Genomic DNA, 23,376 nt, shown 5'->3' on the forward strand with positions numbered 1-23,376 from the left:
AATCTTTGGATTGGGACTTGTACTCTCAACCATCATTGAATCCCCCACCTCTGACATCCTGGGGGTTAACACTGACCAGACATTGAACTGGACTCGCCATATAAATACCATGGCGACAAGAGCAATTGGAGGCTTAGAATCTTGCAGTGAGTAATTCACCTTGCAAAGCCCCAGAATCTGTCCATCATTTACAAGGCACAAGTCAGAAGTGTGATGGAATACTCCCCACTTGCCTGGTTGAATGCAGCTCCAGTAATACTCAAAACATTTGACACCATCAACGAAAAAGCAGCACATTTGACTGACATCACATCCGTGAACATTCATTTCCTCCAACACTGATGCTCAGTTCCAATTACAAGATGCACTTGCAGAAATTCACCAAAGATCCTCAGACAACAACTTCCAAGCCCACAACTCCTGCCATCTAGAAGGGCAAGGACAGCTGGTACATGGGAACAACACTTCCAAGTTCTCCTCCAGGCCACTTATCACCCTGACTCAGAAATATATCGTCATTCCTTCAGCATCACCAGATCAAAATCCTGGAATTTCCTCCCTGATGGCATTGTGGGTCGACGCACACCAAATTTACTGCAATGGCTCAAGAAGGCAGCTCAGTATCACCTTCTCGAGGGCAACTAAGGACGGGCGATAAATGCTGGCACAGCCAGCAACACACACATCTTATGAATTAATTAAAAATCTTTTCTGAGGAGCTATGCTCCAAAGTGAAGAATGGTGGACTGAAACCTTCAGCCTCCAACCACCATCTTAACTGTGCCCTGCACAGTGATAACACCGGGCTTTCTTCCTATGAGAAAGGGATCAGAAGCAAAGTGGTAATCAAAGGTAAATATTTCATTCTGTTTTCAGGTCACAATGAGAAAGGGGTGCATCAGAAACTGCCCTTCAAGTGCTGAGACATTTCAAAACCATTATGATCACTTCACCTTCTTCAGTTTTCTCAGGCCTAAAAACCACCCTACCCTGGTGGGTCCAGCATGAACAATTCTCCCCAACATTCCAGTATCACCGGATCCACAACTGTAACACACACTTCTCTTTTAACCTCTCTCAAGTTTTTTTTTAATGATTTTGTAGTAGTCTCATAAAAAACAAGATCTAACTCTCATTCTCCAAGTCCTATCTCCACCCCATTCTGCATCAAACATCTTTCACAGCTAAATCTCTGAATACAAAAATCACTCTGTTCCTACCACATTGTACCATCCGTTCTCAGTGCTCTCACAATGCAAGACCAACTTCTAATACTAAGTTAACTATATTGACACTCATTGCACCATCAACTTTCAGTGTGGGGTATCTTCCTTGCAAGCATCCTCTACATTTTGTGCTTTTAAAAAAGAAATGAGCTCAATTTAACCATCTCAGCAAATAAAAGAAAGCTGTGTTCATCAATTTGCAAAATGTTATAGAATCTTTTAAGTTGAAAATATTATTAATTATTGTAGTAATGTTGTACACCAAAACATTAATTTCATTTAATCATCAACATAAATCAGCTGCCCTGATATCATGTTGCATGACACTTGGCATAAGCAATTCTGCCAAATCACCATCAGCATCACTAAGAAATCACCAGCAAATTAACGAAAGGTGTCCTGCATCAAATGCACATGTTGCAAATGCACAGCAATACTAAACAAAAGCTCTCTTCTCTGAAATCTGCAACTGACATTGTTCTATTTTTACTTGTTGACTCATCAAAGTAACATTACATTTTAAATGAGGACTTTAAGGGCACATCCTCACCTTAGTAGCATAATAGCATGCTGTAAACTGCATGTCAATATAGTATTGTTTTAAGTTGAATATCACCTGATTTATCATGCACAATGTTTGAAAACACTTCCAAACAATTTGAAATCACTGGGGAAACGGAAGATGATTCAAACATCGGAACACCTTTTTTTCCCACTAGGTACTTACATATTCAGAAGGCATGCATTCCATATTAATTCATACAATTACTTGTGTGACTTCACATCTCTCTGAACACCATTCAATGTAAATAAAAAAGACCCTTCAAAACAGAATATCACAATATGAATGTGCAATATCTTGGCTGTCCTCTTCGCTTATCACAGCACCCCAAACTAATCAACCAAAATGATATTCAACAAACCAGCTAATTTCATTTTAAACCGGCACAGAAATTCATAGAAACATCTTTCAGCTTAAGTTTTAACAAACTCAACAACAATTATCTACGATCCACACTGTTACCCCACCTTTTTCACATATCTGAGATTTACTCCATAATATAAACTCTCGTCAACACAATACAAAATGCATAGTCCAATGGAAAACAGATTTTTAAAATAGTTCATCTTGTAATAAATGTCACTCGGAGATATGAATTAATAGTGGAAATTGGAAAAGTATTTGATCAGCAAGCATGTTTTGTCACTAATTTTTTTGTCTGCAGAAGCTAATTCAATTCATCAAAAACTAAAGATTTCCTTCAAAAACAAATTGAACATTCATCAAGAAACTTTAACCACATTGTTGCTCAGACTAATAATAGTATTATGGTAACAAACCACTGAATACAAAGCAATTTTTAAGTGACTCACCTGGATTGTCCAATCTATACATAAAATAAATGTTTATTGTCTTAGATTAATACAAATACCAGAGCATAATTGTCAAAAAAAATGTAAAACAAAATCAACCAAATTTTTTGGGTGTTAAGCAGTGTCAATTTTTTTATTGTTTTTCATTTATTCTGCAAATATTTATTAACATCAGTATGCAAGGGAAGAGCTTCACTTCCTGGAGTTTGAATGGACTTACAGCTGTCAATCCTTTCTATGCATCACTATGCATCATTAACTTGCATACCACCTAAAGAATTACTTTTAAAACATACCTCACTGTAATTAATGCAAATGAACAATTTATTAAAAACCAACTTGTGTAACAGATTCCAAAATAATCTTTGCAAGATAATAAGCCAACAGTGGAAGGTGCCACACAAAGTAGCTTTACAAAGCATTAACCCATGAATATTAACCAAGCAATTTTGATGAAAATTCAGCCTCAATTCTTCTGATCTGAAATATACAGTCTTACTGGTTTTACTCCCAACTACTCAACAGAGTACTCTTAACACTGCATATCAAAAAATCTTTTAATGGATCTAAGAAACACTCAAATTTTCTTATACTAGTAAAATACATTGTTTAAAGTCTTTAATGCGCTACTTGCAAACTTGGCTCATATTTTAATTTTAGTACCCTGCTTGTGGTCATGTGATTTGTTATTGTACCTTCTAAAATAATTCCTCTTTGCACTTTGCCACATTTTTAGTTAGTTGGTCCCAAATTTGCTGTTTTTCTCATGATTTTGTACATCTTCTCCATTTCATTTTTTCTGTCCTCATTTAACTCATCCTAAACCCTACTAATGCCCAAAGAATTGTTTATTCTAAAGTTACTTATGATTTTTAAAACATTTTGTACTTTTGTTACAGTGTATTGCACCAAAAAATATCAAATATTACTCCCTCCCAAACTGCATTATGAATATACCTACATCACATGGAATGCAGTGACACAAGAAGGCAGTTTTTCTAGGGAGATTAGAGATGGGCAATAAGTACTGGCTCCGCCAGTGAAATACACAGCCCTACAAGAGTAAAGAAAACCTTTTGCTAGTGCAAAACAGGCTCTGTTCAGTATTTTTTTAAGCTTGTGTTTCAAAAAATGAGACATATAGTAAATGTACTGATGTGTATAAGACAACTGACACCCAGAACATACTAATTTCAAAAGAATGCCATTTTTCATTTTACTAATATTTCAAACAGTAAAGCAGGAATGACTTCATTAACACATGATACCAATTAAATTCTGAACAGTGATGTGAATCATAAAACAAATAAACTTCTTTGAAAACTTCTAACATGCATGGTCAGATGGAACAATAGATAAAATATTGTGATTAACAACATTGCCAGTCTAATTTTAAAAAAAACTACTTTTATTTTTTTCACTTACATATTGGGAAACAGGGATGTATTACATCACTTGTACAGTCAGGCAGAGTTCATTTTATTAGTATTGACAGAAAAGCGGTGACTGCGTAAAACTGTTGGCCTAAACTGAACACAGCTGGATTTATAACCATGACCAGCCTGTATCACCAGAAAGAAACTTCTTCCCAGGCGTAAAATGCAGCACTAGAAATCTTGCCAATAAGCTTGTGTAAATGCACTGGTCTTCGTTGCAGACAACGAAGGGTGGCTGATTCGTTTGTAAAGATTACAGTCCATAATTACATTAATATACAACACACTTTCTTTGCTATTTGTGACAACTTCATGTTGTACACACTGTACAGGCAAAAATAAAACTACCAATTAAAGTCAATCGAAAGTGATGTTCAAATTTATGGAGGTACAGAAATAATACTGTACTTATTTACACATATTATGCTATTAAAGAAAAAAAAATTTGGTCAAATACTGCAGACATAGAAGTGGTTCCCTGCCATTATGATTGCAGTTTCATGTTAAAATATTCTGCCTTGTATTCCAGTCTTTCTCACACAAACGCTAAGAAGTTTGCATGCAACATATCATCATAAATTAATACATTGCATCAGACTAATCCAGAACATGACATTGCTGATCGAACAAAAAAGGTTAAGAATATCCAGCGCAAGATTGAAACTAAAAACAGTGTATAAAACAGTTGATAAACACTGCACAACATTGTATTTAAACGTCTGTGGAAACAAACTGTTGATCAGAGGATGGAAAACGGAATGAGATGTTTTATAGAACAGCTGGTTTGTTCAAAATGCAGGCACTTCAAGGGTTTATTGGGAAAGTACCTGACCCATCTCCAGCATAACGTCTTTGAACAGCTGTGATTACGATAAGAAAGGAATGTTTCACATACAACTGCACAGTTTGGGTGCCACAGCTATTAAATGCAAAAGGCAATATTATCTGACCAATTTCTTTCACATTCTTATTTTAACTTTCCATTAAAGAGCTACTTTATGGATTAGACATTCGGCATCCAAGTTCCCTGGTTGTACAGGGTACATTAAAATTAGCCAGGACTTGCCTAAAATCCATTTAGGCCTAATTAATTTCTCCAAGATGCATTTTTCATTATTCACCATCACAGCTTTACTCCATGTCTTAACACATAGTACACTTCAAGGCATGATCAGAATGGTCTCTTACCTCCTTCATTATAATAACTCTCAGAACATTCAGCATTAATCTGTCCAAACAAAACACCAGGAAGCACAGTTTACATTTTACAAACATGTCATAATATCAGACAATAAGCACATGCTGCCCTTTCTACTACACTGCTTCTCCTTTAGGAGGTAAATAAAGCAAGTATTGTTTGTACACATGAATGTCTACAGCTGTCTCATGTTGTATATATTGTAACAGTGCAACAGCCATGAAATACCACCTGCTGAATCAATCCTTTCCTTCCACGGTATTTCTGGTCAGTGACTTCCGAAAAGACAGATAAAGATAGCATAAAATTTAATACTGAAAATTCTGTGCAGATGTCTTCAACTAAGACAAATGAAGGGTTAATGTACAATTCAGACTTTTTTTGTGGTTTGTTTTCTCAAGTTTCTCCATTTGATAGGACAGTGACAATCATGTCTTGAGTCCCCCAGTTGGCAGACCAAATACCTGACTATGCAGTTACTACAGATCTATTCAAAGCAGCTCCTGTGTAGGCAAAATTCATTCTTGAATTGCAACTGTTCTGTAGTTACCATCACCAAGCACATAGAATATTCCTGCCTTCCACATGTTGGGACCAAATCAATCCTTTTTTTAAAAATTGCAGTTTGATTTGGTTGAAGTCAAGTGAACTGTTTTTTGTTTCATACATTTACCCTGACAAGAGGTCCCTCTTTTAACCTCAAAAATATGAACACCAAATTTCTGATGAAGCCTAGTTTCAAGATGAAGACTGATGAAATAAAAACAAAATACCCACATAGGACAACCACCCAAATCACTGGGCAAAAACAGAAGGAAAACATCTTTTGATAAAAGTCTGTTGTCACTGCAGAGATGATTTGTTTCTTGGTTATGATGAGACAGCAGATGAACAAGTAAGTAACTCTCCATGATCAGACGATTTCCAGAGTCATTTGTGACGTTGAATAGTTTTCCTTTTTCTCCGCTTGAAGAAACAGCAGCACCTGTGATTGTTTGAAAGGAAAATAAAATTTATATTGGGAAAGTGAACAGAACAGAATTCTAATTGATCCAAATATGACTATAATTTAGTCAAAACTAAAATGTAGATTAGGACATATAGATATACTTTGTGAAGTTAGATTCTTAGATCAAAGGCTTGATTTATATTTGATTGTATACATTTTGGTTACAACACAAATTGAGAGAAAGCAACCAAAGGTGAATAGAATAAGAAATAGTTCCTCAAATACAGAGTCTTGAGCCAGCCAAAGAGATAGAGAGAGAACTGAGAAAGGTGTTATAGGGAGAGGAGAGGGTGCTAGCAAAAGGAATGACAGCAAACAGATGAGGTGGGGGAGAATAAGAAATCACAAGAAGGTGAAAGTGAGGAAAGGCAAGAATGAAAGCAAGCAAAAGTAACTGATGGCAAAAGCAGAAGGAAGGAATGAGCTCGAATAGAACAAAGAGAATAGGAAGTGTTTGACAACACGGAAGAGATAATTCTCAGAAAAGTTAAACAGGGTGAAGGAGAAGTACTAAGTAGAGTAAGTTAGAGGTCATGCTGGGACCATTACTGTTTTCTGGTTATTAACTGTTTGCATTCAAAAGTACAACACAAGTTGGTCAAATTTGAACATAACACCAAATTAGTGGTGGCAGAGGCAATAAGAGAGAGCAAATCAGAATTATAGAATTATTTCAGCAAAACATGGAAGCGGATAGATAATAACTCATGAAATTTAATTCCAACAAAGGTGAAGACAGCAGAGAAGAGAACAAAGAAGCCAAGAAAGGCAAGAGGATAAGACAGAGGGAAAGAATGGCAAAGAAATATGTAAAGTTTTGCTGGGGAGTTAAAGCAAGGCTGAAGAAGACAGAGGATTGATAAAAGGGCGGGAGAGGATAAGAGTGAAGAAAAGGAAAAATAATGGTTTAAAGAGAGGGATGAGGTAGAGAAAACATTTTTTAAATCAAAAGAAAATTGCAATAAACAAAGAGAAATAACTAAAACATGCATCCAAGATAACTGGATTTGGAGAATTATCCAAAGGCATCCATATTAAGATCATAATTGAGTTTCTATGACTCACTTATCTATTCCTAGAATACTTTCCATGGGATTAGATCTAGTACAATGCACTCAGGTAGTTCTCTACTTGAAAGACTGTATTACAGTCAATATGCCACAGCATGCAACGGGTTGATCTCTGCAGGACACATGGTATATAGAACCAAAGTTGAGAAATAACTTATTAGCATGGGAGAAATAAATTATGTAGAGTAGACTGTTGCTTTATTCAAATTTTGGAGTTGTTACAAAAAAGAAAAAAAAATTGAGTACTTACTGTCCTCTTGCTACCAAGAAAATTGAATCAAAACATGCCTACACAGGAACAAGAGTAAGTCTTTGAAATTCTAACCATTTCTCCTTGACTTTCAAAGGATTATCATCACTCAAACACCTACTATCATCCAGGTTTGTCATTGACCAGAAACTGGACTAGCCACATAAATACAGTAAAATCATACAAACTTGAATCATAGGGAGCCCACCTACAAATTCGTATTAAGCCGTGCTTTGAGATTATTACGAAGCACCAATGTAACCAACTTGCCTAGAAACATGCTCTATATCAAAAGGAAAGTTGAATAAAGTGGTGCAGTAAGTATCCAAAAAGTATCTTTTTAAAAAAATTGTTCATATTTCACAATGTTTTGCAGCAAAAAAGATTGGAAAATATTAGGAGTTGGCTCTGCAAAATCTCTAATATTTTTCTGCTTAGCATGCTGTCTTTGGACGAGTCAGCCAAATCCTCAAATGAAGTCAAACATGTTTATCACTTTCTCATGATGCAGTGTAAAGCACTGATGCATTTCAATGATATTTGCGGCTTTGGCTAGAAAACAGGCAAGTGAATGGGTGGGCAAACATCGGAGTCTTCAGGGTCATCGGTGATAATATTCTTTTTCTTCCGTTGATACATTTTGCCCACTTTCCTGATCCATGCCTCAAAAAATACTAGGTGGTGATTCTGGTGTTATTGTTAGCTTCACAGTGCCTAGCTAGTGTCTTGATATTCATGAAGCAACGTGACTTCCTGGACTTTCCTAATGCAAGAAACAGCAACCTGTTTGTTTGTGATATCCACCTTGACGAAGACCATAGCAGTGACACATCGCTTGCTTTGCTTTCTACAATTAACATTTAAAGATGAAACAAAAAACAAGGTGCAATCCAGTAGAACAGTCTGTGGTGTTATCCAAATTAAAAAATATTCTTTTGGTGTATACTGGTTTAAGGTGTGAGTGTGATCTTTTTTGTCACCATCACTGCAGACCTGTCTGTGCTTTTGTGTTCTGGTGTGGCCTCTAACTCAACTCTAATTGGTTAGCGCAGTCATATGAAATGCATGCTGGATTTGGTTAATGTACAGTTTCCAGCCTAGGACTTCTGTTCATCACTGGATTACCTCTGCAACCAGCGAAAATGGTTAACAACTTCACCACAAATGGAATTTCAGGTTATCCAAATTTGAACTCATTGTAACTTCACTGTACTACAGGTAAAAGATGAAAAGGCAATCTCAATGAAGTTTCTATCCTTAATACACTCGAGCCCCTTCTCAGATTGGAATAAATGTATCTAAACTCTGGTTATGTCTGCCCCAAACATTTAGCAATGACAAGAAGTTGAAATGTAGAAATATGTTCTTTTTTATACTTTATTATTTGTCTCCCCATCTCCAGTTTTGGTCTCTGTACCTAAGAATACTTGTCATAGAGAAAATGCAATGAAGGTTCACCGGACTAATCCCTGAGATGACAGTACTGTCCTACGAAAACAGACTAAAGAGACTGGGCCTATATTCTCCGAAGTTCAGAAAAATAAGAGGTGCTCTTTATGAATCAGGCAAATATCTAATAGGGTTTGACAGAGAAGATGCAGGAAGAATGTCTGCCCTGGCTTCAGTCTAGATACAAGGGGCGCGGTCACAGAATAAACAGCGGGCCATTTGGGCTGTGAAATAATGTCTTGACTCAGAGGATGTCAGTCTTTGGAATTCTCTACCCCAATCACTGAGTAGTTCAAGATCAATAGATTTCTGAATATTAAATATATCAAGGAAAAAAGGCATACTGTAAGGAAAGTCAGAAGATCAGCCATGATCTTGTTGAATAGCTTAGGTTTGAACCTTTCAAACCTTGCACGGATAGTTGTTTGTAATGCCCCTGATTAGTTCATCCAAACAAATGCCATCAATGTAACAGTTTTAACTACTTTCACATAACGGAAGGTGGCCATGGCCAGTTCCATTCTTAGGAAACATTGATAGGTGCACTCAAGTAGTTATCATAGGATTGCTACTGCAGCTGGAACCAACCAAGTTACATAATGACCAACCTTTCCTGCAAACTTAGTTAATGCCTATTTTATGGAAGAAGATTCAAAAGAAGATTCCTCTTATTTCCGTATTCTGTCTTCAAATATTTGAACTTCTCTGCATAATGAAGAAGTTAATGGAATTAATTGGTCAATTTTCCTCAATAATCTTGTATAAGCTTCTCATTCCTCACCTACTTTGCCCATTTGTCATGCGCTAATCTCATCAGCAGAACCCTGCAGGCCATTTAACTACACAACATCACAGGCATATCTGATCTTGGTCTTAGATGATCGGAGATCCACCAAATGAAGTAATACCTATTAGCAATGATGAATGGGAATGCTGAGCAACATTCCCTTCTTTCACAGGACCGCAGATGTCAATTAACAGCCAATCTGCTCAAAACAGCTTACTCAGTTCTGCTGTGTGCAAGAGAGTGCATGGGCATGCAAAGTCAAACTCAACATCTCAATAACTGACACTTCTTAACCCAATAAGGCAAAATGGCAACTTATAGAACACCTTCAATACAATATAACATCCCAAGGCATTTTATAGAGACTTAACAAACCAAAGGATGACACTATGCTCTGTGAGGAGACATTAGGTCAGGTGACTAAAAACTTTTTTGAACAAGAACTGTCTTAAGCAAGGAAAGTAAAGTAAAGAGGTGGAGAAGTGTAAGGAGGAAATTCCAATATAACAGGCCAGCATTAGAATAAAGCACAAAATCTGAAACAACAATGACATTTATTCAACATCAAGAGGGCTTGCGCATTTTCCAAAGGCTACAAGTAGTTATGGAGGCACCATTAATTGAAAAATAAGTGGAAAAGTCAAGAATAAAATTGAACCACTTGATCACTGTGGACACTTGCGATAATAAAATTGCAGATGGTGCAGGAGGCCATTGAACCCATTGTGCTTGCACTGACTCTCCAAATGAGCATTATGACTTAGTGCCATTCTCCTGTCTTCATCATAACCCTGCATATTGTTTCTGTTCAAACAGTCATTTACTTCCCTCTTAAATGCCTTAATTGAAGCTGCCTCCACCAGACTTGCAGATAGCACACTCTAGTCTGTAACTACTCGTTGTGTGAAAATGTCACCTCACGTTCGTTTCTTTATAAATCCCTTCAAATCTCTGCCCTTGAAACTTTAATGAGTGGAACTTGTTTCTTCCCATCTACTCTTGTCCAGACCTCACATGATTTTGAAAAGTTACATCAAATCGCGTCTTAGCTTTCTTCTCTTCAAGGAAAACAATCCCAACTTCTCCAATCTATTGTCATAATTTAGGTTTCTCATCTCTGGAATTATTCTTGTAATCCTTTTCTGCACTCTCTCCAATACATTCACAATGCTCCTGAAGTGTGCTGCCCAAAATTGTACACACTACTCCACCTGAGATCTAACTATATGTAATATCTCAGACATTTATTTTAGACATTTTCTTAAGTTTATGACAATCGACACTGGAGTTGTGGATCCTTGTATAAGTATTAAGAAGTTTGTTTTTCATCTGTGTTTTTCTAAAACACTAAAAGGAAGTCCACAAAAATGAATGTGCATGAAAACAATTTTCACTGCAAACTTGACACCCAATGTTTAAAAAACAAAATGAATACTTCTCTTTGCAAGCTGATCACTTTCATTCTTGAAGACATTAGTATGGTCGAACGAGGTACCATATGTCATTGCAACCAAGTCACTACGTTTCACATGCAAGTCAGAGTGAAAATAGCTCCAGGTTGATCAACAACAAATGTAAAAGTGTCAAGCCTGTTCACATCCATATTAGTTGTTCACGTGCACATTCAACTAAAGACCAGTAAATAACATTCTATATAGTTAGACCAGTCCTGATAGTCACTGGGAGGAAGAATGTGAGTATTCCAGAAATTCGTTGAACGCAGAGAACCCGCTAAGTTCAACAAAGTTTACTCCATACATGTCCACGTTAAATGGCTGTCTGGCAGCCAGTGCATAAAATCAACGTTAAAAGTCTGCTGCTCAGGGCCTGTAGTGACAGACTATCAATTGTGACAAAGAGGGAACATTGAAATCTGTTAAGCAGGTGAGGTGAGGGCAACTAGCAAGAGGTGAGGGAAGCAAATGCAGCAAAAAATTTGCCTGCACTTCTTCAGTACTAGGAGAATTTTGCCTATCAGTTTTAAATTTAAACCAATGCCAAAAAAAATTAAGAAAGGAGTCTCATTTACATATTTTAATTACAGACCTGTCTCTCCAGAGGAGATAATTCAAATTTTCCAAATCATGCTGCAGTTAAAACAAATACATGGAGAGTTGGAATCAGCTTTGCTGCTCCTCCTCTCCCCCCGTCAACATTTCCCCACTCCACCTGTAGAATTTGCAATAGAGAAAGAGGCATGGTCTATGGTGATATAGTTTATAGTCTATGCTGGCATTAAGGTTCCACACAAGCCTTCTCCTTCCATGGATGCAAGGTTTCACTGTCCCATACCAGAATAATTTCTCTCCACCTACCTCACTTGTATAATACCCTGGCTTAAACATATTAGCTCAGAACAAGCCAGCATTTCAAACAGGGTCCTTCTTCAGTGTCAACTACGATTCAGTTTTTGTTAATGCATTTACAGGACGAGGGTCTCACTGGTTGGGCCAGCATTTAATTGCCTTAATTGTTAAGAGTCAACCACATTGCTGTGGGTCTAGAATCACATGTAGGCCAGATCAGGTGAGGATGGCAGATTTCCTTCACTAAAGGACCATTTGTGAACCCAGATGGGTTTTCCCCCTGACAATTGACAATGGTTTCATGTCATCGTTAAATCCTTAATTCCATATTTTTATTGACTTCAGATTGAACCATCTGCCCTGGTGGGATTTGGACCCATGCCCCCAGAACATTACCCGGGTCTCTGGATTAAAGGGTCCAGCAATAATACCACTAAGCCAGGACCTCCCCTCAGTTAGTACGACTCTCACCCAAAGCAGAAGCTTGTGGGTTTATGTCCTACCCAAGTGACTTTACCACAAAATGCACAATGTACCTTGAGTGCAGTATTGGGGGAGGACTGTACTGTCAGCAATGCTGCTTTTCAAATAAAATACAATCCATCTGCCCTCACAGATGGAAGAAAAACAAAAATGGTATGGCACTATTTTGAAGAGGAACACCTGAATAATTCCCAGCATCATACTAGCAACATAGTGACTCAGTGGTTAGCACTGCTGCTTACAGTGCCAGGGACCCAGGATCAATTCCATCCTCAGGCAACTGTCTGTGTGGAGCTTGCACATTCTCCCCACGTCTGCGTGGGTTCCCACTGGGTTCTCCATTATCCTCCCACAATCCAAAGATGTGCAAGTCAGGTGGTTTGCCCATGAGATTTACAGGAATAAGGTGGGTGGGATGCCTTTTGGAGGGTTAGGGTGGACTCGATAGGCTGAATGGCCTGCACCCACACTGTAGGAATTCTATAATTATCCCTCAAATGAGATTTCTAAAGCAGATCATCTAGTCGTCATCACACACCTGTTTGCAAAAAACTTGCTATATACAAACAAGTTTCTGTGTTTCCTACATTACATAGTGTTACAAAAAGTACTTTAATGGCTGTGAAGCACTTTGGGATGCCTGGAGGTTGTGAAAGGCACCATATAAATGCAAGCCATTCTCAAGTCTTAGCTGATTGTTTCTTCAACAGTTACGAACTGTGGCACATGAAGTTGAGAAGTGGCCTGTAGTCCTAAAACTCTTTAATATCCAATAACCCTGTTGGAAAACTAGGATGAGCATGTGGAGATTTGTAATAATATTAGCAATTAATTGTGTAAGATTTATTTCCCATTGAGTATATGCAAATGGATGATATTATTTCACTTAATCATCTTTCAGTTTCACTGTACCATGTTATATTATATTAGCAGAGGCCTTCAGGATAGACACTTAAGGTGACTTCTGGCAGTTACACTGAGGATAGCTCAGTCCCAATCCCATGGATCCACTTCACTGAACTTCCCTCGCCAGTATTTCAGCTTGGTTGAAACACAACCAAGGGGTATCTAGCTCAATCCTCCATTCTGTCAAGTTCTGGATTTGAGCTGCATTCAGTGAGAAGTTATATGTGGTGATGCGAGACCATGATGCAGCATGGTGTGCAGCCTCCGTGCTGCACTGTGGACCTGGGCTGACTGGTGTCTTGTCAATGTAGAGGCTAATCTTCAGAGACGGAATGAGGGAATTGTCTTAACAGTTGGTTCCAGTGAGATAATCTGCCGAATAGGGGTGGGGCAGCTCAAAGGTAATGAGCCAGGATGCTGCTGCATTAAAAGAACAGGTATTGCTAAGAAAGGCCCAGCCACTTTTAAAAACAAAAATCAGCTAACAGGTCCACATAACTGACGTTGTGACGGAAATGGGCCTCATATGACTACGACCAAGATCCTTTATAAGAGAGAGGTTGGGAGGTGAACAGGACAACTGGATCATGGAAGGAAAGAGAAGAAATAAAATAACTGCCACTGCTTCATATTTCTTTTTTTAAAACTGACATTGATTAATCAGAACTAGCCATTCAGCATAAAGAACTGTTACTGTTGGCTTGGACAACAGCAATTCCAGTGGAACCACATCACCAAGAATATCCTCAGTGGAACTGAGGAGGTTCTGCAGAAGTATGCCATTTTGTTGAAGACCATGCCTGTCGTAAATTAAATTAGTTGGCAGTTACAGTCAGATGAAAATTGGTGGTCAGGCCTTGAAGTAAATGAATGGGAAATTTTACCTGAAGCGCTGAGTGCGGTGATGATGTATCTGCTATTTAACGTGTACCTTATAGTTACATGGACCATAATTTGCCTGTTAATTCATGTTAACCTTGGTTTGACTGTTAAAGTAAAAGTTATAGAAAGTGAAATCTTGTCTATTTGTTATCCAATTGGGACCATTCAGTGAATTTGGTTCTTCTGGTTTGTTGATCTTCACAGGAACCATAACAATGCATAGCACAAGGCATGACATTTTCTAGCAGATTGGAGGTGAACTAAAACGTGATGGTAACAGAGCCTAACAGGCAGAGATGCAGATCCATGAGTAGGTGACTTTCATGCCATTTTAGCAGGAAACAGGAAGAAATACAGTGATGACTTCCACACGTCAATAAAAACATAAAAGATCCTAATGGTGACAAAAATCAGAAAAACATTCATTACTCAGTAATTTTGACGGAAAGGCAAATGAAATATACTTCAGTGCTCTGCAAATGCTTTTTATACTGAACTGATGAGAATTATCATTTCTGTTTAGCTTCAAAACAAGTGAGCAGCTACTTTGCAACTATATCATCAGTTCGGCATGAGTAGACATACAGAACTAAATGGCTTATGATCTCTTACACATCCATAATAAAACGCAAAACCAAGAGATTCCTGGATGATGCTGGGCTCGAGTTAGAGTTGCACTCATCCAAGGAAACAGAAAGCATTCCATCACACTCTTGACATGTGCCCTACAGATGGTAAACAGTCTTTGGGAGGCAAGTCAGTTACCTCAAATACTCAGTTTCTAACCTGCTCTTGTAGCTACAGTACTAAAACGGATGGCCAACTGAGTTATTGGTTGATGGTGAATGCCAGGACGTTGATAATGGAGCAATTCAGCAATCGTAATGCCATTGAATGTCATGGGTAGATGATTAGATCTTCTGAGTTGTCACAAATTGTACTGAATATTGTGCAATCCTGAGTGAACATTCCAGTTCTGACCTTATGATGGGGGGACCATCATTAGAATTGGAATTATGTTTTATTGTCATTAATGAGGTGCTGAATATGGTTGGGCTGGGGACACTGCCCTGAAGAACTCCAGCAGTAATCTTTTGCATCTACCAATAAGAGCAACCATCTTACTTTGTACTGGATGTGACTCCAGCTACTGCAGAGTTTTCCCTCCAATTTCCATTGATTGCAGTTTTGGGTTAAGTGATGCCTTAATATCAAGGGCAGTCACTCTCAACTAACCATCAGGGAGGCAATGGCCTAGTGTTATTATCGCTGGACTGTTAATCCAGAGACTCAGACAACATTCTGGGGAAGCAGGTTTGAGTCCCACCACGGCAGATGGTCGAATTTGAATTCAGTAAAATATCTGGAATTAAGAATCTAATGATCACCATGAACACACTGATGACTGTCAGGAAAAAAAACCCATCTGGTTCACTAATGTCCTTTAGGGAAACTGTCATCCTTATCTGGTCTGGCCTACATGTGACTCTAGACCCACAGCAATGTGGTTGACACTAAACCCCACTCTGGGCAATAAATGCTGACACCCTCATCCTGTGAATGAATAAAAAGAAACTCAAGTTCAGGTCTTTTGCTCATGCCTGGAGTAAGGCTGTCATGAGATGAGGACCCAAAATGTGCAAAGTATTGCTGTTTAGGTGACTTTTGGTAGTACTGCAGGTGACACATTCCACCACTTTGAGAGTAGATGGAGGTAAAATAATAATAATTTGCTCAGCAAGCTGTTCAAAACAAAAACATTAAGTATCATTGTTCCCCCGCATTTCAGTTTTCATCTTATGTCATTACTCTAGACGAGCAAATTGAGAGCTCTGGCTCCCAGGAAACCACTCTAAGCTCTCTCTTTCTCCTCCAGATAAATCACAGCAAGAAAAGTTGGTCTCTTTATCAAATGAAAGCAGCCCTTATTAGGAATCCCCAATTTTTCTTGAAAGCTCACTACCCACAATGTGATATAGTCAGCCCAGAGAAGACAGCACTGGACACATATCAATACAATGACCATGAAGAATGGGATGGGAACAAGAGCAGGAATGTATTGCTAGCTGTGGAATCAGAATCAACAGTTTGAATTTCAAGAGACCAAAACTAGCAGACAATCAAGTGCTGGTACAGAAATTGGTAATACAAATGGAACAGTCAATCAGCAGGATATGCAGAACATTTAAAGTTTAATAACCATGCAATCCATTGCAGATCAGGTAGCAGTTGCAGGGAACTCCACAGAGAGACTTATTTAGAGAGGTGAAGAACAATTTGTTCTTCCTGTATGGATGTTTAGACATCTGCTACAGTGGCTTGAGTGTTGAGTAGTAAGTATATGGCCGTATGGGGCCAATCTAACTAATGTGGTGCAACAAAAACAATCTCTCTCTCAACATCGACAAAACTAAAGAACTGAACATCGACTTCAGAAAGAAAGGAGGAGACCACACCCCCATCTACATCAATAGAACTGAGGTCGAGAGGGTGAAGAATATCAAGTTCTTTGGAGTGACAATAACTGACAACCTGTCCTACACTACCCATGTAGATGCGACAGTCAAGAAGGCACAACAACGCCTCCTGTTCTTCAGGCGGCTCAGGAAATTTGGCGTGCCCATAACATTCCTCACCAACTTCTACAGATGCACCATTGAAAGCACAGTGTCCGGGACCATAATGGCCTGGTATGGCAACTGCTCTGCCCAGGACCATAAGAAACTACAGATGGTTGTGTGCACAGCCCAGACCATCACAGAAGCCAGCCTTCAATCCATGGACTCCAGTTACACACCTCGTTGCCGCGGTAAGGTGGCCAACATCATCAAAGACCCATCGCACCCTGGTAATGATCTCTTGTAACTTCTTCCATCAGGCAGTAGATACAGAAGCCTGAACACACGCACGAGCATGTTCAGGAACAGCTTCTTCCCAGCTGTTATTAGACTGATGAATGAACTCTCTAGCCTCAAATAAAGTTGATCTTGCTAACATTAATCTTGCCTAGTGCACACCCTGTGCAATGTAACCTGTATGCCTCTGTCTAAGTCTTTTTGATCTGTACATCCTTTGCTTGCTATGATTTGCCTGTACTGCTCATAGATAAAGCTTTGCACTGTATTTCGGTACACGTGACAATCAATCAATCACATTCAGAAGGGCCAAAGGCTGACACAGGAAGTGGAAAAATGAACTGTCAAGAAGTTTTGTCAACTTTGGAATGAAAGCATATGATCTGTGCCTTCCTTTCTTGGGCAATAAGTTATGATACCAGGAGAGAGAAAATGGTACCCACTTAGCAGCTATGACAGAATGGGAACATGCCATGTTGAAACTCACAAGAAATTGCAATATAATCCATTGATTCACGAATCTAAATTTTTTTTCAAAATATACAGTCAAGTGCTTCATACTTTGTTCTTCAGCTAGAATTCTTGAACAAGTTTACATAACTTTTCCAGAGGTATAATCAAACAGAAAGCAGACAAAGAAAAGAAAAAGAGATATTAAAAGTTGTGATCAAAAAATTTGTCAAACAGGTAGGTTTTAGAGTAGGGTTATCAAGAAGGAGAAAAGGCTGAAAAGGCAGGGAGATTTATGAAGGGAGTTGCAGTGTCTAGGGCTCAGACAGCTGAAGACACTGATTGCCAATGGTTTGCACAAGACTACAGCATCAAAGGAAAGAAGAATTCTTCAGGGAGGATGAACCAGTGGTGATGGGTGTAAAAACTGGATGAAGTTACAAAGGTACAAAGTGGTAAAGACGCGCATATGATACTTGGTATTTAGTAATATTTGATAAGAGATAATCAGCAGAAGATATTGATTTATCCTTCACTACCCATAAGGTTTCATTATAAATATTGCAAACAGTGAATCTACGGAATTTATTAGCGCCTGACCTACAATAAAGATTTTGCAATTTAAAGTGAAAGTTTTAAGTGACCAAATCTTAAACCTTTGTATTAAAAAAAAAGTTCAATGCAACATGCCATGCTTGTTTCATTGCCCAAAGTGCTTCATTAGTCTAAAAGGAAATAGAATACTGATCAATGTTCATTAAAAATAAGCTCACAATTGTCAACACAGTGGAGTGCTGGGTACCAAAAACTAGCAAGCAGTAGGAAAGCAGAGAAACTAGTATAGTGCACAAGACCACAAGTTCAAGAGCTCCCAACTCTCTCAGCCTCAGGGGCTGAATCTTTTCATCATTTAAACCAACATAACTGGCATCTTCTCTGGGCATGAAAGAGTTGAAGACTCTAGAATGAGGTGGTGCAGGTAAAGCACAAATTCATAATAAGCACAATTTTACAATAAGCAAGCTCAACATTACACCACTTTAGAGAGTACACTTAAGCCTAAATCAAAATACAAGGCAGAAGAGTGAAAAAGCAAGCAGAATAGTTCAACAACAAGGTGTCACCGGTCATTATGCTCCCAATTTTATTGTTCAAAAACATTTCTAAGGTATAAAACGTTATGATCAATGGATTATCAGAATTCTAAAGATTGCTATTATGAAAGCAATATGTAAATTTATGTACAACCAATTAAATTCATGTACAACAGACAACTTGGTGTTTTTAGGGAACAGACCGGGCAGCTCTCGTTTGCTGAACCTATTCCTGTCTGCCTGCAGACTGAAACCACTCACCACATGTTCAACACTTTCTGGCAGCTATACAAAAAGGGAAGAAACAAACAGAAACAAAAAGGAATCAAAACCAGAGGCCATAGTGAGAAAATTGCTGTCACAAATGTAAACCTAACAGCTTTCTTGTTCAAGCTTTAGATCTACACAAGCAACACACAACAGACAGCAAAGAAATTCTTTATTTGTAAAGCAAAATTACAGTTAAGCAAGAACGATTCTTAGAGCCCATTTTTAACAAGGAACATCATTTGACATTTATCTTCAGGTGCTTCTCATTTGTAAATAAGGAATTCAGTTCCACTCACTGGTCAGACCTTAGATTCAAATCATTTGAATTTGAGGTTCATGAGCCAAATACACTGAAATTAGATCCATGCAAACACTTCTGTACTTTGGTTCATAAGCTGGGAAATACATAAAAACAAGGGCCTAGAAAAAAACCCGAATGACACTCCCCCTTTCTAATGCCATGTTGTGACAAACACCTTTCTAAAGGTAATGTGGACTGGAGTTACAAAGCTCATTTCACATCACTCTGTACAATTAAAATATAATTGTAAATGTTAATATCCTATCAGTCAAAAACACATTTTCGGGACTTTTATCAATTTTACAGTTTGTCTCATGGTTTGATGAAACAATCCATGCAGGCAGTGTTACAAACTATTATCAAAACAGCAGTCCATATGATGCAATCCATAATAAAATTCCTCTTTCAGCTGCTCATTTCCTGTAAATAAAGACTAATCAGAACCCATATGGGTGCTAGCTATGCTTGCCTTTCATGGATTAAGCGTTAACATACTATTCCAATTCCCTCCCTCATTTTTTTTTTTCCCCCAAATACATTGATGGTTCCATTGGTGCTGCTTCCTGCTCTCACCTCAAACTGAACATTTCAAGAACTTTGCTTCCAAACCCACCCTTTCATCATCTACACATGGGCCATCCCTTCCCCGAATTCTCCATTTCCATTTCTGGGACAAGGCTACCAACCAGTACTAACAGTAAGCTAACACCCCACCAACCTGGATGATACTTCCTTCCATATAGGTTTTTTAAAAGGACTGTATTTTATTCTCCCAGTTTCTTCATCTCCGTCACATCCATTCCAATTATACCATCTCCAATCAATGCTTCTGTTGTGCGTTCCTATTTCCTCAACTAAGAACTGTCCTCCACCATATCAGACCCTTGACCTTTCATTCCATTTCCCAAATTGCTACACTCTCATCTCTCCCCTTCTTCAATCACTATAGAGTTTTTCTCATCTTCACCTTCTAACTCATCAACTGTCACATTCAACAGATCACCTTCTGCCATTTCTGCCCTGTGCCATGTAATTGAATTGAATTGAATCATTTATTCTCATGTGTATTCAATGAAAAGTTACAGTGAGCCACTACCAAACTACTTTCACTCCTGTTTCAGCATTTGGGAGGGACCATTTACTTCTGCCACCCTGGTCCACTCTTTAATTAACCACAAAACCCAGCCCATTTTTCATTGACAGCTTCCAGAGCAAACACTGATGTAACTTTTACCCTTTCACTTCCTTCTTTCCCACTGTCCGAATTCTCTGTCCAGCTGAAACAGTGACTAACATGCACCTCTTTCAAATCAGTACGTTGTTTTTGCCTCTCACAGTGCTTTTCACACTGCGGAAATCAAACGCAGACTGAGCACTGCTTTTCTGAATATCTGTGTTCATTCCACAAGCATGATCTTGAGCATCCGGTCACTTGACATGTAAAAACTCAGTCTAATTGTCACTCTGACCTCAAATGTCCTTGCACTCCTACATTATCCTATTGAAGCTCATTGGGAGTCTTGAGGAACTGCACCTCATTTTTTTTATTCGGCACTTTTATAAACTTCCACAGTCAACAGTGGTTTCAATAACTCTGGATTATAATCAGTTAATTGTTATAATATCTTTTGAAAAAGATAGCAGGCACTGGTAATGATTCTAATTTTGCTATTATAACTTCTCTATCCAACTTTTGTTTCTTTTTATATCCCATTACCATCTCCTTTTACCTTACACCATTATTCTTTTTGTTATTTAATCACTCCTACCTTCCACCCTATCACAGACCTTCCCTTTTGTTCTTTCCTCCCCTGTTCCTCCCCGCCTCTGTACTTGCTTTAAAAGCTGTTATATCGCTAACTTCTTCCAGTTCTGACGAGAGGTCATCGACCTGAAACGTTAACTTTGTTTCTCTCTCCACAGATCCTGCCTGACCTGCTGAGTTTTTCCAGCATTTTCTGTTTTTATTTCAGATTTCCAGCATCCGCAGTATTTTGCTTTTGTTGTAGTATAATTGGCCTAGAAGACAATTGAAAAATACCCTTGTTTTTAAGTTCCAAAGAAATGATTTGTTATCTAATGACAATCTACATCTTCAAGGACTGGAAGATATTACAGAAGTATCAGAAAAGAGATGACAAAGTTATTTAAAGACTATTGGATTCTTTTCATGGAATGTTTCAATTTACAGAAACAATCCTTAAGCAACTGTAGTTCAAGAATATGCAGCAAAATACACAACATAAAGATGCACATACTTTGTTTCATCCATAACTTCCACTTCTGCTGGGGCTGTGATTGGTGCATTGGAGTGTCCTGCTGTGGGATCATCTGTATTCAGTTCTCCATTCGTTGAACTAACCACCTGAAAAGTAAGTAAAGGCAGCTGAAATTATCAAAATTGTACAGTTATTTAATCAAACATCTCTACTAAAACAAGCTGAATTTAAGCGACCCTTCCAAGTGCGAACAGTTAATATCTAATAATAGTTAATATCTGGATGGTCAGTTAGTTGGATGGTTGGTTTGTGATGCAGAGCGAAGCCAACAGCATGGGTTCAAATCCTGCACTGACTGAGGTTACTATGAAGGACTCTCCTTCTCAACATTTCCCCTCGCCAGAGGCGTGGTGACCCTCAGGTTAAACTCACCATCAGTCATCTCAGAGAGAAGTCCTTTGATCCAGCAGGAATATGGTGACTTTTCTTGTAGTTAATATCTGCTAAGTAATACATCTCTTAAAACACAATAATTTAAAAATAAATTGCAATGACTGATTTTTAACTTGCTGTCACTTTCTTAATTCATCTGCTCCACCATTAACAGGAACAAGAAGATGGAGCTTTACTTAAGATTTAGTAGCACAGCTGATTTTAAACAATGAGGACCTTTACCTTGTGGTATAAAAAGCAAGATAATTACTCAAACATCTACATAATTGTGTGCTTCTCTTGACGCTGTTGACGAACATGCTTAACCTAGTCACTTTCCATTTGCTATATCATCAGAGACTGATCCTGTTATGACAAAGTCAGAATCTTTCTTGTTTGATTGAATGGAAATCGAGCAGTTAAAATCATTTCTTAGCCAAGTCTTTTAGGAGTCCAAAATTGCAACTGGAAGGGATTTTAAACTTATCAGCACTGCACATCAACCCTGCAAGAGCTGAATAACTAAAAACCCAAGAAAACAGGAACGTCAACCAATAGGATTTTATCTTTCCAGTACTGAATTTCAATAAATGCCATCTTGGTTGTCAGAATCCACAATTTATGCTGTTAAATTTGCATTTTTAGAAAGTCATATTAAATAAGTAAAAACATCTTAATAAAAAGAAGAAATGTGTTTTACATCTAATAGCTCCCTTTATAATAGCTCCTCAACTCAAAATAAAGTAATTCTAAGGAAAGACTCAGCTGCTAAATCACAGTAGTTTTTAACATAGTTACTTCAAATTGTGTCAAAGATAGTGTAAATTTCCCCAAATTCTTAACACCATTTTAATCATTAATGGTTACTTGAAGTAAAAAAAATTGAAATGAATCAATCTTTTTATTAGTTAGCCTAAATGAAATTCCATTCTCTGCCAAGCTAACACAAAGGTCTTGTTCATACATGTAATCTTGTACATTGCACGGTGCTCTCCCACATACAATTTATTTACATTATTTTATCAGACATGTAAGGGAAAGTAAAGGAGGAAAGACAAAAGTACTGTTCTCTGCTAATTCATTAATAGGTCAGTCAATTACTTTTATAAAATTAAACGTATTCAGAATTCAGTAAGTAATTATGTATACGTATAAAAGAGACTCTGTATTAAAAAAGCTAAGCCATTATGGGAACATGTTGCCGTAAAAATTCACAGCTTCCAATACTGTCCGTCGAAATGTTTGGTAGCTGTGAAAATGCTGTATAGATTTCTTTTTCTGTACATTAAGCTAAAAGTAACTAAATATCAAATTATCTTCTATACACTTCAACCTAACAAAGTGTTTAAACTACTGCAAGAAGAGAAAGTAAAAGACAT

At 37.9% G+C, this 23,376-nt stretch overlaps 1 long non-coding RNA gene across 1 annotated transcript; it reads right to left on the minus strand.

Moving 5' to 3' along the window:
- Nucleotides 1-3,990: 3,990 nt before the first annotated feature.
- LOC125482808 lies at nt 3,991-22,615 on the minus strand. The gene is made up of 3 exons (XR_007261783.1): nt 21,605-22,615; nt 19,037-19,060; nt 3,991-6,219 (listed from the first exon to the last, which is right to left on the minus strand). It is a non-coding gene; the product is annotated as an uncharacterized LOC125482808 (long non-coding RNA).
- Nucleotides 22,616-23,376: the final 761 nt, after the last annotated feature.

The sequence above is a fragment of the Rhincodon typus genome, chromosome 3 (assembly GCF_021869965.1).
Source record: "Rhincodon typus isolate 14 chromosome 3, sRhiTyp1.1, whole genome shotgun sequence".
NCBI lineage: Eukaryota > Metazoa > Chordata > Chondrichthyes > Orectolobiformes > Rhincodontidae > Rhincodon > Rhincodon typus.